The following is a 14975-nucleotide window of genomic DNA, read 5'->3' as shown; positions in this document are numbered from 1 at the left end:
CATTGGTTATAATTGCCTAGAACCATTGTTTTATTACAGGCTTCCAGTGATAGTCTAATTCTGTTATTCCCTCTACATTTATTTGCTGAAATTCTCCAATAAAGGAGAGCATTCTTCATTAAGTATTTCACTACCTTGAGGTACAGTTTTAAAGAAAAAGCAGGATATATACTTCATTCTTTCCTCTCATTCATGAGTTTTCTGCATACAGTAATGAGATGGTTCTCAAGCATCCTCTAAATATGACCTTAAAGGTTTTTTTGGGGGGAGGATGGAGGTGGTTCTCATTGTGAACCCCTATATTTTAATATACATGTATTTTGATCCCCACTTTTTTGATGTTCAAATTATCCTATGTTGGAACTCTTGCACAATGCTGGTAGATTAGTTCAATGGAAAACACTATGAAGCTTCCTTAAGAAATTAAAAATGGAACTAGCGTATGGTCCAACAATCCCACTTCTGTGTATATATCCAAAGAAAACAACATCATCGTCTTGAAGATATATCCGTACTTACATGTTCATTGCAGCATATTCACAATATCCAAAGTATGGAAACAACCTAAGTGCCTGTTGACAGATGAAGAGATAAATAAAATATTATTTTCTAGAGAGATAAAATATGATACAAGATTGTCTATATACAATGGCTGAACTATACACAATATTTTCATATAAATATATAAAACATAAAAATAGTAAGAGTTTATAGCTGATTTTTCACTAAACATTTTTTTGTTGTTGCTACATAGTTGTAAAACTATCTTGGGTACTTATAAGATGGCAGAGTAGGAGGATCCCAAACTCACCTCATCCCATGTATACACCTACATAATACCCACATCAGTGTATATAACCTAGAAAATGACCTGAAGCCTGGCAGAATAGACTCTCCACAGCTAAACATAAAGAAGAAGCCAAATCAAAAAATGGTAGGAAGAACAGAAATCCAGTGAGGAACTAAACTGACTTCAGGACTGTCCCTAGGAGGGAGGGACTCTGCAAGCAAAGAGAGGGGAGAACAGACCCCATATTGGGCATCTTAAGTAAGGGGAACCTGTTCAGAGAAGACAAATCTCCATACCATTTGGCTTTGAAAACCAGAGGGGATTAACATCATGAGTTTTAACAGTCAGTAGAGCTTAACAGTTGGAATTTTAAAAATCAGTTCTGGGAGAGCTGAAGGGTGATAGGAAACTGAGTCACCACCCTTAAAGAGACAGCATAACAAACAATCCTGCTTAGATATAGCATAGAAGCAGCAGTTTGAAAGATGTCTGGGGTATATAGAAAGGAGATTTATTTACTAATCTCAGAATATGTGCAGGAAGGGCAGGGATCTTTGGGAGACTACACCAAGAACAAAGGAGCTGGCAGGCACTATTTTCCTCCTCCACCGCCCAAGCTAGACACATGGACACCTGTGGGAAATAGCACATGAACATTCTCCACCTAGCTGCCTAACAACATGCCCCCACCTCCATGCTCTTCTGCGGACTTGCCCCCTCCAACTAGCCTCTGCAGCTCTCCAAAACAGTGCCATCTCTCCTCTCATGGCAGACTTGTGCAAAATTTGCTAATACTTCATGCCATGTCCCCACACTGTTCTGTGGACACACTCTCTCCAACCCTGCCCTCAGCAGGAGTCCATCCAAAGTAGTGCCACAAATGTGGTGGTGTGCAAGCATCCCTGACAGGAGCCAGCACCACCCCAAAGTGACACCTACCCTGGGGAGAGGAGAAGATAACCACACACAGCAGTTTGACTGCAGTCTGAGCAATGGGCTGGAGACAGATATCTGGTCTGACCTCAGGCCCTGCCCACCAACAAGCTTCTTAGGGGGACAGCAGAGGGATAATGTTCTGACTTTGGTGGGACCGCACCTCTGTCAAAAGCCTAGTCTCACCCAATTCATACCCAAAGTGGCCCAAGACTGGCCCATTAATAACACAGGAACCAAACCCTGGGCACTACAGGCAAAGAGAACCATTGCAGATGGCTGGACTGAAGGCAAATGCACTTAGCCACAGCAGTAGGGTGCACACTACACCTATAGAAAGTGACAGGTTCTGGTGAGCAGGGGACATGCACTACACAGGGCACTACAGGGCTTCTTCTTCATAAGGCTACTACTTTCAAGAACAGGAGACATTGCTGACTTACCTAACACATAGAAACAGAGAGTTAGATAGAATGAGGAGTTAAAGGAGTATGTTCCAAATGAAAGGAAGGGACAAAATCAGACAAAACGGGGATAAGTAATATGTCTGACAGAGATTTTAAAGTCATGGTCATAAAGATATTCACTGGATCTGAGAAAAGAGTGAAGGACCTCAGTGACATCCTTGACAAAGAGAAAATTTAAAGAACCATCAGAGATAAAGAATTCAATAACTGAAATAAAAAATACACTAGAAGGAATAAATAGTAGACTAGAGGAAGCAGAAGAATGGATCAGAGACCTGGAGGACAGAATAATGGAAAGCAATCATGCTGAACAAAAGAAGAAAAAGGTAATAAAAAAAGAATAGATCAAAGGAACTCAGTGACACTATCAATCATAATAACATTTGTATTATAGGGATCCCAGAAGAAGAGAAAGAAAGGGGGTCAGAATTTTATTTGAAGAAATAATAACTGGAATACAGGGAAGGAAACAGAAATTCAGATCCAAGAGGCACAGCGAATCCCCAACAAAATCAAGCCAAGGATATCCACACTAAGGCATGTAATAATTAAAATGGCAAAAAGTAGCGATAAAGAATCTTTGAAACAGCAAGAGAAAATAAAATAGTTGTATACAACGAAAACCCTATAAGGCTCTTAGCTAATTTTTCAGCAGAAACTTTGCAGGCCAGAAGGGAGTAGCATGATATATTCAAAGTGCTAAAAGGAAAAAACCTGCAGCCAAGAATATTCTATTGATCAAGGCTATCATTCAGAATAGAAGGAGAGCTAAAGAATTTCCCAAACAAAAGTTAAAGGGATTAACCACCAGTAAAGCAGACTTATAAGAAATGTTAAAAGGGATACTTCAAGTGGAAAGGAAGGACTATAAGTAGGAGTAAGAAAATTTCGAAGCACAAAAGTAGCAAAATTAAGTATATCTATAAAAATCAGTCAAGGGATTCACAAAATAAAAAGATGTAAAGTATGACACTATATGCCTAAAAGATGGCAGGGGGGGAAAGCAAAAATTTAGTGCTTTTAGAATGTGTTCAGACGTAAGTGACCATCAGTATAATATAGACTGTTATATGCATAAGATGTTATATATCAACCTAATGGTAACCACAAATCAAAAACCAGTAATAGAAATGCAAAAAATAAAGAGAATAAACTTAAGTATATCATCAAAGAATGCCAGCACAAGAGAAGAGGGCAAGAGAAGACAGGAACATGAACTATAAACACAACCATAAAACAAGTCACAAAAGAGAAATAAGTACACAGCCATCAATAATTACCTTGATTGTAAATGGATTAAACTATCTAATCAAAAGACTAGGGTAATAGAGTGGACAATAAAACAAGACTTATCTATAGACTGCCTGTAACAGACTTGTTTCAGTCCTAAAGACATGTGCAGATTGAAAGTGAAGGGATATTAAAACATTTATGCAAACAGAAGTGAAAAAAAAAGCTAGGAGCTAGGGGAGCAATACTTATAATGGACAAAATAGATTTTAAAACAAAGACTCTAACAAGAAGGACACTACATATTCATAAAGGGAACACCCCAAGAAGTTATAACAATTATAAATATTTATGCACCCAATATAGGAACACTTAAATACATAAGGCAGCTATTAACAAACATAAAGGAAGCAATTGATAGTAATACAATAATAGTAGGAGACTTTAACATTCCACTTACATCAATGAATAGATCATCCAAACAGAAAGTCAACAACTAAACAGTGGCTTTGAATGATACATTGGACCAAAAGGATCTAACGAATATATACAGAACATTCCATCCTAAAACAGTGGAATGTCATTCTTTTCAAGTGAACATGGAACATTCTCTAGAATAGGTCACATGTTAGGCCACAAAACAAATCTCAAAAAATTCAAAAAGATTGAAATCACATCATGCCTCTTTTCTGAACACAACACTATGAAACTAGAAATCAACCACAAGAAAAAAATCTAGAAAGAACACAAATACATGGAGGGTAAATAACATGCTAATAAACAATGGATGGGCCAATCAAGGATTTAAAGAGGAAATAAAAAACTACATGGATCCAAGTGAAAATGAAAACATGATGGTCCAAAATTTTTGAGATGCAGCAAAAGCTATTCTAAGAGGGAAGTTTATAGCAATACAGGCCTACATCAAGAAGCAAGAAAAAACTCAAATAAACGACTTAAACCTACACCTAAAGGAAGTAGAAATAGAAGATCAAACAAAACACCAAACTATCAGAAGGAAGGAAATAATAAAGATTAGAGCAGGAATAAATGATGTAGAAACTAAAAAAACAAAACAAAATAAAAACAAACAACAACAAAAAAACAAAAAACAATAGAACAGATCAATAAAGCCAGAAGCTGGTTCTTTGAAAAGATCAACAAAATTGATAAACCTCTATCCAAATTAATAAAAAATAAGGACTCAAGTAAATGAAATCACAAATGAAAGAGGAGAAATCACACAACCAACACCACAGATATACAAATAATTGTAAGAGAATATTATGAAAAATTATATGCCAACAAATTGGACAACCTAGAAGAAATGGATAAATTCCTAGAAACAGATAAATTACAAAAACTGACAAGAAGAAGAAATAAAAAACTTGAACAGACCAATAACCAACAATTAAATTGAATCAGTAATCAAAAAACTTCCAACAAACAAAAGTCCAGGGCCAGACAGCTTCACAGGTGAACTCTATCAAACATTTAAAGAAGAGTTAATGTCTATTCTTCTCAAACTATTCAAAAAATAGAAGAGAAAGGGAAACTTCCAAATTCATCTTATAAGGCCAGCACTACCTTGACACCAAAACCAGATAAAAACACCATCAAAAAGAGAACTATAGGCCAATATCTCCGATGAATATAGATGCAAAAATCCTCTATGAAATACTAGCAAATTGAATCTAACAATACATAAAAAAATTCACCATGATCAAGTAGGATTTATTCATGGGAGGCAAGGGTAGCTCAGTATTCACAAATCAATCAACATGATATATCACATCAACCAGAGAAAGAATAAAAACCATATAATCATTTCAGTAGATGCAGAAAAAGCATGTGACAAAGTACAACATCCAGTCATGACACAAACCCTCAACAAAGTAGGTTTAGAGGGAACATACCTCAACATAATAAAGACCATATATGAAAAATCTGCACCTAACATCATACTCAATGGTGAAAAACTGACAGCTCCTTTCCTAATATCAGGAACAAGACAAGGTGCCCACTTTCACCACTCTTATTCAGCATAGTACTAGAAGCCCTAGCCACAGCAATGAGACAACAGAAAGAAATAAAAGTCATACAAGTAAGGGAAAAAAAGTCTCAGTATTTGCCAATGACATGATACTACACATAGAAAACCCTAAAGACTTCACCAAAAAATACTAGAACTGATAAGTGATTTTATAAATTCACAGGATACAAAATTAATATACAGAAATCTATGGCATTTCTATACACTAATAATGAAGCAACAGAAAAAGAAGGTAAGAAAACAATCCCATTTATAACTTCACCACAAAGAATAAAATACCTAAGAATAAACTTAGCCAAAGAGGTAAAAGACCTGTACTCTGAAAAGTATAAAACATAGATGAAAGAAATCGAAGACGACACAGAGCAATGGAAAGATATTCCATGCTGATGGATTGGGAAAACAAATATTTTTAAAATGTTGATACCACATAAAACAACCTATAAGTTTAATGTAATCCCTAACAAAATATCAATAGCATTTTTCACAGAACTAAAACAAATAATCCTAAAATTTGTATGGAACCACAGAAGGCCCCAAACAGCCTAATCAATTTTGAAAAAGAACCAAACTGGAGGTATCAAAATCCAGATTTCAAGATATATTATAAAGCTGTAATAATCAAAACAATTTGGTACTGGGATAAAAAGGGATACATAGATCAAGAGAACAGAATAGAAAAACCAGAAATAAATCCATAATTATATGGGTAGTTAATCTTTGATAAACAAGACATGAAAATACAATAGGGAAAAAGTCTCTTTGACAAATGGTGCTGGGAAAACTGGACAGCTACATGCAAAAGAATGAAAGTGGACCACTTTCTTACACTGTACACAAAAAATAAACTCAAACTAATTAAATACCTAAATGTGAGACCTGAAACCAAACAAAATCTAGAAGACGGTACAAGCAGTAATTTCTCTGACGTTGGCCATAGCAAAATTTTTCTGGATATATCTCCTGAGGCAAGGGAAACAAAAGCAAAAATAAACTTTTGGGACTACATTAAAATAAAAAGGTTCTGCATGGCAAAGGTAACAATGAACAGAACTAAAAGACAACCTACTTAATGGGAAATATATTTGCAAATGGTATACCTGATAAGGGCTTAGTTTCCAAAATATATAAAAAAAAAATCATCAAGTAATTCAATTAAGAAATTGGCAGAAGGCATGAACAGACATTTCTCCACAGAAGATATCTAGATGTCAAACAGACACATGAAAGATGCTCAACATCACTCATCATCAGGGAAATGCAAATCAAAACCATAATGAGGTATCACCTTACACCTGTCAGAATGGTTAAAATAAAAAACACAAGAAACAACAGGTGCTGGTGAGGATGTGTAGAAAAAGAAACCCTAATGCCTTGGTGGGAATGCAAACTACACAAACTATGCAAAATATGGAAAACAGTATGGAGATTCCTCAAAAAATTAAAAATGGAATTGCTATACCATCCAGGAATTCCACTGCTGGGTATTTACTCAAAGAATATGAAAACACTATTTCAAAAAGATGTATGCACCCATATGATTATTGCAGCATTATTTACATAGCCAAAACATGGAAGCAATTCAAGTGTCCATTGATAGATGAGTGGATAAAGAAGTTGTAGTATATATACACAATGGAATATTACTCAGCTAAAAAAAAAAAAAAGAAAAAGATTGAAATGTTGCTATTCGCAACAACATGGATGGATCTAGAGGGTATACTACTAAGTGAAATAAATCAGTCAGAGAAAGACAAATACCGTATGATTTCACTCATATGTGGAATTTAAGGAACAAACAAATGAACAAAAATAGAAAGCAATGAACAGAAAAAGAGACTCTTAACTATAGATAACAAATAGTTACCAGAGGGGATGTGGGGGTTGGGGAATGAGTGAAATATGTGATGGGGATTAAAGAGTGCAGTTATCATAATGAGCACTGAGTAATGCGTAGAATTGTTGAATCACTGTATTGTACATCTGAAACTAATATAACCCTGTATGTTAACTATACCAGAATTAAGATAAATTAATGTTTACAAACTTATTTTTTTAATGAATTGCCACAAATAGTGTGGAAATAATATTGTTCTAAACATTTTCAGAGGAAAAATGTGTTTTTATTTTTATTTTTATATTTTTTAATATTTTGGTAGATCATGGTTTTATATATTAAGCCCCATGGGTTAAGAAAAAAATAGCTGAGGGATCATCATGAGGGCATTATTTATTTTCTCTTCCTTTTTTTTTTTAATTTAAATTTTAGGTAGCCAACATTACAGTGCAGTATTTGTTTCAGGAGTAGAATTCAGTGGTTTGTCACTTACAACACCCAGTGCTCATCACAAGTGCCCTCCTTAATACCCATTACCCATCTAACCCATCTCCCACCCACCTACCTCCATCAACCTTCAGTTTGTTCTCTATCATTAAGAATCTCTTGTGGTTTGGGGCGCCTGGGTGGCGCAGTCGGCTAAGCGTCCGACTTCAGTCAGGTCACGATCTCGCGGTCTGTGAGTTCGAGCCCCGCATCAGGCTCTGGGCTGATGGCTCGGAGCCTGGAGCCTGTTTCCGATTCTGTGTCTCCCTCTCTCTCTGCCCCTCCCCCGTTCATGCTCTCTCTCTCTCTCTCTCTGTCCCAAAAATAAATAAACGTTGAAAAAAAAAAATTAAAAAAAAAAAAAAAAAAAGAATCTCTTGTGGTTTGTTTCCCTCTCTCCCCTTTTTCTCCCCCGCCCCCTTCCCATATGTTCATGTTTTGTTTCTTAAATTCACATGAGTGAAATCATATGGTATTTGTCTTTCTCTGATTGAATTATTTCACTTAGCATAATACATTTTAGCTCCATCCACATTGTTGCAAATGGCAAGATTTCATTCTTTTTGATGGCTGAGTAATATTCCATTTTATATCCACATTTTCTTTATCCATTCATTGGTCAATGGACATTTGGGCTCTTTCCATAGTCTGGCTATTATTCATAATGCTATATGTACACCTTAGAATCTGTGAAACAATTTGTTTATAATCTATGCCACTTTGCATCAAGTAATGTTTTTTTTTCATTCCACTCCACTCTGAGGGTTTAAGTAAGATTATTTTTTATGCAAAAAGGTACAAATTAACAACGTGGGTAATTTTTCCAACATACATACTTTCACCTCTGTAAAATCACAGAAGCACTTTGCTGGAAAGCAATCTAGAATTGCCATTGTTTTCACACCACATGTAGCCATTCTTTCCTGCCATCCTTTAAAATGCAGCACTGAGGGACTCCTAGGTGGCTCAGTCAGTTGAGTGTCTGGACCTGATTTTGGCTGAGGTCATTGATCTCACGGTCATGAGATTGAGTTCTATATTGGGCTCTGCACTGAGCGTGGACCCTGCTTGGGATTCTCTCTCTCCACCCTTCCCCCACTCATGCACATACTCTCCTCCCTTTCTCTCTCCCTCAGTAAATAAATAAAAAAATAAAATAAATCTATCTATAAACATTTTAAAAATGTAGCACAGAAAAATTTAAGTCCCTAAAGTGAATAATGTCTTCTCCAACACTTTCTTCACATCTCCTCTTACCAGATTCAAAAAATGTGAGTAATATTTTGAAAAGAGACAGGAGCCCACTGCACCCCACCAAAGTCTAGGGGAGTGTGAGCAATGCCTCTCCCTCACAGCTTCAATTCATTTGTAAGCTTCTGTGGAGAGCTCAGTATGCGAGGTTTGCATCTTTATATTTTAAAGTTTCTCAAGAAATTATTTTAATGAACATGTGTTCTTTCTATACTATTTTAGTATTTTTAAAAAAATGTATTTTCAATGACTTCTAGGATCCTAATACAGATTAGGAGCTTTCAAAAGGCCTATTATGTTCCCCCCAAATCAAAACAAAATAAGCACACAAATGAACAAAAATCTTGGAGTTAGAAGAGGCTGTAGGGAGAATTTAATTTACTCACTTTGATGCTTGACTTATTTATTTAATGATATTACAGCATTATTTGGTACTAAACTCTGAAATATGGTGTAATTGGAGATTTGGGCAACTGAACAGAAAATAGCAGTGATGTTTTCAATCCGCTGAATAAAGTACTGCAAACAGAGTGACTTACAAACAGAAATGTATGGTTTCATAGTTCTGGAGGCTGGAAGTCTGAGATCAAGATGTAAGCAGGAGTGCTTCCTTCTGAGGGCTGTTCCATGCCTCTCCCTTAGCTTCTGGTGATTGCCTGGCAGTCTTTGGTGTTCGTTGGCTTGAAGAAGCATCACACCCATCTCTGTATTCATTTCCATGTGGTGTGTGTGTGTGTGTGTGTGCGCACGCACGCATCCAATTTACCCCTCTTTCATTAAGACACCAGACATATTGGATTAGGGGATGGAACTACTCCAGTTGACCTCATCTTAACTAATTACAACTGCAATGACTCTATTTCCAAATATGGTTGCATTCGTGGGTACCGTTAGGACTTCAACATATGAATTTGAAGGGAACATAATTCAAGCATAACAGTTGTTTTCTAGAAATTCTGCACTTTTCGTTTGTTTTTATTATCTTCTTTAACTCTACAGGTTTTTTTTAAATATGAAATTTATTGTCAAATTGGTTTCCATACAACACCCAGTGCTCATCCCAACAGGTGCCCTCCTCAATACCCATCACCCACCCTCCCCTCCTTCCCACCCCCATCAACCCTCAGTTTGTTCTCACTCAGATACTACCTCATGCCAGAGTGGCTAAAATGAGCAAATTAGGAGATATAGATGCTGGCGAGGATGTGGAGAAATGGGAACCCTCTTGTACTCTTGGTGGGAATGCAAACTGGTGCAGCCGCTCTGGAAAACAGTGTGGAGGTTCCTCAAAAAATTAAAAATAGATCTACCCTATGACCCAGCAATAGCACTGCTAGGAATTTACCCAAGGGATACAGGAGTGCTGATGCATAAGGGCACTTGTACCCCAATGTTTATAGCAGCACTCTCAACAATAGCCAAATTATGGAAAGAGCCTAAATGTCCATCAACTGATGAATGGATAAAGAAATTTTGGTTTATATACACAATGGAATACAGGTTTGTTTTTAAAACCTCAGTGGAGGAGTATCTTTTTATTGTTTTGTGGTCAAACAATGTTTTCTGTATTGATTTTACTTTACGCTTTAATAAATTTTTCTTGGTGACCTAATAAATGATCAGTTTTAGTCAAGGTTCCAAAAGCACGTTTTTAAAGCCATACTTTTCTACTTCAGTTACCAAATTTCAGTATATGTGCATATCATGTAATTTATTAAAAATGTAATTCAAGTCTTCTAAATCCTTTTTTAATGCTTTTCATCTTGTTATGTCTTAGACTGGGAAGAGAATTAAGGCCAATTATTGTTTTTGCTGATTTATCTTTGTACCTCCTGAATTTTCTGCTGTGTGAAATTGCCTCACTGTTGCTGGGTGCACAGAAATGTATCACACATATTTTTCTGTGAATTGTCCTGTTTAGTACCTTTAAACTACCTTTCTGTAGTTTTTCTAATGCTTTTTGCTCTGAATTCTACCTTGTCAGACATTATCATGACTCTTGTTTTTTCTTTTTCTCTTTTCTTTTTTGCATATGCTGTGTATATCATTGCTCATTCTTTTATTTTAATCTTTCTGAATAATTTTATATTTAGTGTGGTTCTTACACAGCATAAGGTGATATTTCATTTGTGAGTTATCTGAAAAACTCCTTATTTTGGTAGGGAAGTTAAGCCCATGTGTTTCTTGATATTTTGGAATTACCTCTGTCATATCAATAATATTTGTTCTATAGGCTTAATATTATCAGCTTTGGTCCAAGCACTTCATCCTTACACAAACCCCTATTTTTTAATATATGATGAAACTGAAATACAAGAGGATAGCAACATACCTAAGGTCACAGACCCAGTTAGTGATAGAGCCGGAATTCAAATTGAGTCTGGTTCCTGAATCTTTTATACTAATTCTGAGTATTATCCTGAAATCTCTTCTTCAGTTCATGAATTGTCTCTTTCATCTCTATCTGATATGCTGTTACCCATTAAATGAGTTTTTAATATCAAAGGTTAAGTTGTTTTACTTTTAAATATTTCTTGTTCATTTATAATAGTCTTTTTTTAAAGACTTGATTTTAAAATAATCCAACTTTAGGTTTTTAATCATTTAATATATGTTTAATGTTGTGTTTCTGATAATTTCAGCATATGAGTTTCCTTAGAAATTTAATCTGTATTTTGTTTCTGACAGCTTTCAGTCAAAATGGCTTGATTTATATGTATAAGATCATATGCTTTTAAATTCAATCTGTAGGGAGTGGCACCTGGGTGGCTCAGTTGGTTGTGCTCAACTTCAGCTCAGGCCATAATCTCATGGTTCCATGAGTTGAAGTCCCTCATCAGGCTCCCAGCACATAGCCTTCTTCAGATCACCCTCTGTGCCCCTTCTTCGCTCTCTCAGTCTCTCTCTCTCAAAAATAAATAAATAAATAAATAAATAAATAAATAAATAAATTTAAAATACGGATAAATAAATTCAATCTGTAAGAATCCAAGGGCGATGTTCCCTTAGAAAGGATATTTATGGTTTCATCTGCCACTATCAGAATTTGCCAGTATTTGGGATCACTTTAGCTCCAAGGAAGGTCCAGAGTTATATAGAAGACTCACATTAGTTCTCCAACCTTGAAGTTAGGACTTCATGATTTCAGGATTTTTATCAGTATTTGTTTCCAGGGCAACTTTCTTTCACTTACTTACTTGTGGCTGTGCTCAAATTTTAGTTCATTGTCTCACCCCTCCTACTTTGAGATTTCCTTTTCTTCTTATGAGTTTAGCCATGCCTATCTATATCTATATCATCTATATCTATCACCCATCATCTATCATCTATCTATCTATCTATCTATCTATCTCCTAATGTATCCAATTTCTTGCTACCTTTTTATTAAATTTATTTATTTTGTGAGAGAGAAAGGGAGAGAAATATCAAAGAAGAGAATCTCAAGCATGCTCCATACTGTCCGTGCAGAGTCCATGTGGGACTCAAACTCATGAAACTGTGAGATCATGACCCAAGCCAAAGTCAGGTGTCTGACGCTCAACCGAGCCACCCAGGCACCCTCATTCTAGTTGTCTTTTAGTGGGAGGGTCCTTTGGTATAACTTTACAGTATAGAAGCAGAACTGTGTATGTATATTTCAAAGAATTCTGAGCTATAGAGCCAAATTCCTCTGTATAAGGGTTGTAATAATCTGCTCATCTTTAGAAATGCATTAGTGTATTTGTTCGTCCTTAAATTTTTCAACACAGTTATATTATTTAGAAAAAAAAAACTACCCATCACTTGTATGGTAAAAGAACACAATATTTTTATAGTAACTTGAATTTCTTTGATTACCAATGAAACTTAAAACTTTAGTGTATTTATGCAATTTATTTTTTAATTACCTTGAAATATGGATTTGGATTTCAGGATAGGTCTAACCTAGAAATGTGGGATGTTTTTGGACATAAATTATACAATGAAAAAAGAGGATGTACAACAAGAATAAATTAAGACAAAGAATATCTTGGGGCACATCAAAATTTAGGAGTCACACTGAAGAGTAGGAGCAGAGAAAGAAATAGGAGTGCACAAACATGACTTATTGGGAAATGAAAGTAATTTCAAAAAAAGGGGCGCCTGGGTGGCGCAGTCGGTTAAGCGTCCGACTTCAGCCAGGTCACGATCTCACGGTCCGAGAGTTCGAGCCCCGCGTCGGGCTCTGGGCTGATGGCTCAGAGCCTGGAGCCTGTTTCCGAGTCTGTGTCTCCCTCTCTCTCTGCCCCTCCCCCGTTCATGCTCTGTCTCTCTCTGTCCCAAAAATAAATAAACGTTGAAAAAAAAATTAAAAAAAAAAAATGAAGTGATGGGAAAGTTCCAAGAAGGAAAGCTTGGGATGAATGTCACATGATACAAATACATTATGTAGGATGAAGACTAAAAATAGAAATTGGAAGCTGGCAAGTAAAAATTCACTGATGACAGGGCACCTGGGTGGCTCAGTTGGTTTAGTGTCTGACTCTTGATTTTGATTCAGGTCATGATCTCACAGTTGTGAGCTGTCAGCGCAGAGCCTGCTTGGGATTCTCTCTCTGCCCTTCCCCTGCTCACACGTGTGCACTCTCTCTCTCTCTCTCTCTTTCTTTCTCTCTCTCAAAATGAACAAATAAACATTAAAATAAAGTTTACTGATGGCTATAGCTAGGAAAATTTCAATTCATAGTAAGGAGAGAAGCAGATATAAAGGAATAGTGTGACAGTCCTGAAATGTTACTGATGTCTATCAGTGGATCTCAACATATTGAGGATAAGGATTCTTTTAAGACTATGATGGGAAAATAGTATGTGGAAAATATGCACTTGAACATGTCATCTAAATTTTGGGCACAGCACCCAGACACTTATACTTCCCCTGACAATACTCTTTATATGGATTCTTCTACTATAGCCTCTTTGAAGAGCTTTCATCATAAAGAGGAGAAAGAAAAACCAATAGCTTCAGGAGAGGTTAGGGTTAGGTTAAAAAGGTTTCCAAAGAGTTGGAAAGCAATGTCTTATGGGGAAGAGGGAGGTGGACATTAAAAATGTATGGTTATCTAGAATCTGCTCTGTGTCAGGCATTGTGTTAGGATCTTCTGTATAATATCTCACCTGATCTTCAAACAACCCTGTGAAGTAGGAAATAATTAACTTCTACTGAAGATCATTTGAATGCTTTGAGAGATTATATAACTTTTCACATTCATGTTAGGGTATGGAAAAAGAGTCTAACATCTTTTTCCACACACTACAGCTGCCACACAGTTGGAACAATTATATATAAGTTAGGAAATTAATTTTTTTAGGAAATTAAGTCTTATAACTAAGATTGGAGTTTGAAGGAAGGTAAATTTGGGAAATTTGAACTGTCAAATGGCAGAAAATGACCACTTGAGAATAATTATTAGCCTGACCTTCTTTCTATTGACTCATCAGAAATGCTCCTTAGCTATGCTAAAGGGGTGTCCTTACATCCTCGCAGACCTGCAGCTGCTTGGCCTGTGCTTTGACCTCCACTAGATCTGATAGCAGTGGAACCTGGGGTTGGACCAAACCTCTGGGAAAGAGCCAAGTTGTCTGCAGGAGATTTTCAAATATGAGTTAAATAAAAAGGAAGAACAAAAAAGAATATAATAGGCCCATTAGAGCAATCATACATTATCTCCTATCAAAGCCACTGAACACTGACTGCTCTTGCTCTTATATTTCCTTAACACAAATCAAAAAGTATGGAAAGAAACCTTCCATGTTGTAGAAGTCTTGGGAGTAACCTTTATTCCCCTCTATACAATATTACTGTCTATTACTGTCTATCATGGTTCTAGTTAACTCTTTTAAATCTTGTTTAAGATTTTAAATCTTGTTTAAGATTAAATCTTGTTCATTAGCTCTTTTAAATCTTGTTTA

The 14975-nt window shown here is 36.0% G+C and overlaps 2 protein-coding genes across 4 annotated transcripts in view; one reads left to right on the top strand and one right to left on the bottom strand.

The window, feature by feature from the left end:
- SLCO1A2 (solute carrier organic anion transporter family member 1A2) overlaps positions 1–14975 on the top strand; it is a 125789-nt gene that overhangs the window by 27051 nt on the left and 83763 nt on the right. The gene's annotated exons all lie outside the window — the stretch shown is intronic.
- Positions 1–14975, bottom strand: part of IAPP (islet amyloid polypeptide) — a 96062-nt gene that overhangs the window by 11138 nt on the left and 69949 nt on the right. For both annotated transcript variants that reach the window (XM_045060767.1, XM_019833865.2), the window contains one exon: positions 520–572. The gene's annotated coding sequence lies outside the window, so the exon portion shown is untranslated. The remainder of the gene's footprint in view (positions 1–519; positions 573–14975) is intronic.

The sequence above is a fragment of the Felis catus genome, chromosome B4 (assembly GCF_018350175.1).
Source record: "Felis catus isolate Fca126 chromosome B4, F.catus_Fca126_mat1.0, whole genome shotgun sequence".
Classification (NCBI taxonomy): domain Eukaryota; kingdom Metazoa; phylum Chordata; class Mammalia; order Carnivora; family Felidae; genus Felis; species Felis catus.
Note: the sequence above shows the minus strand (reverse complement) of the source record. Positions and strands in the feature narration are given on the sequence as shown.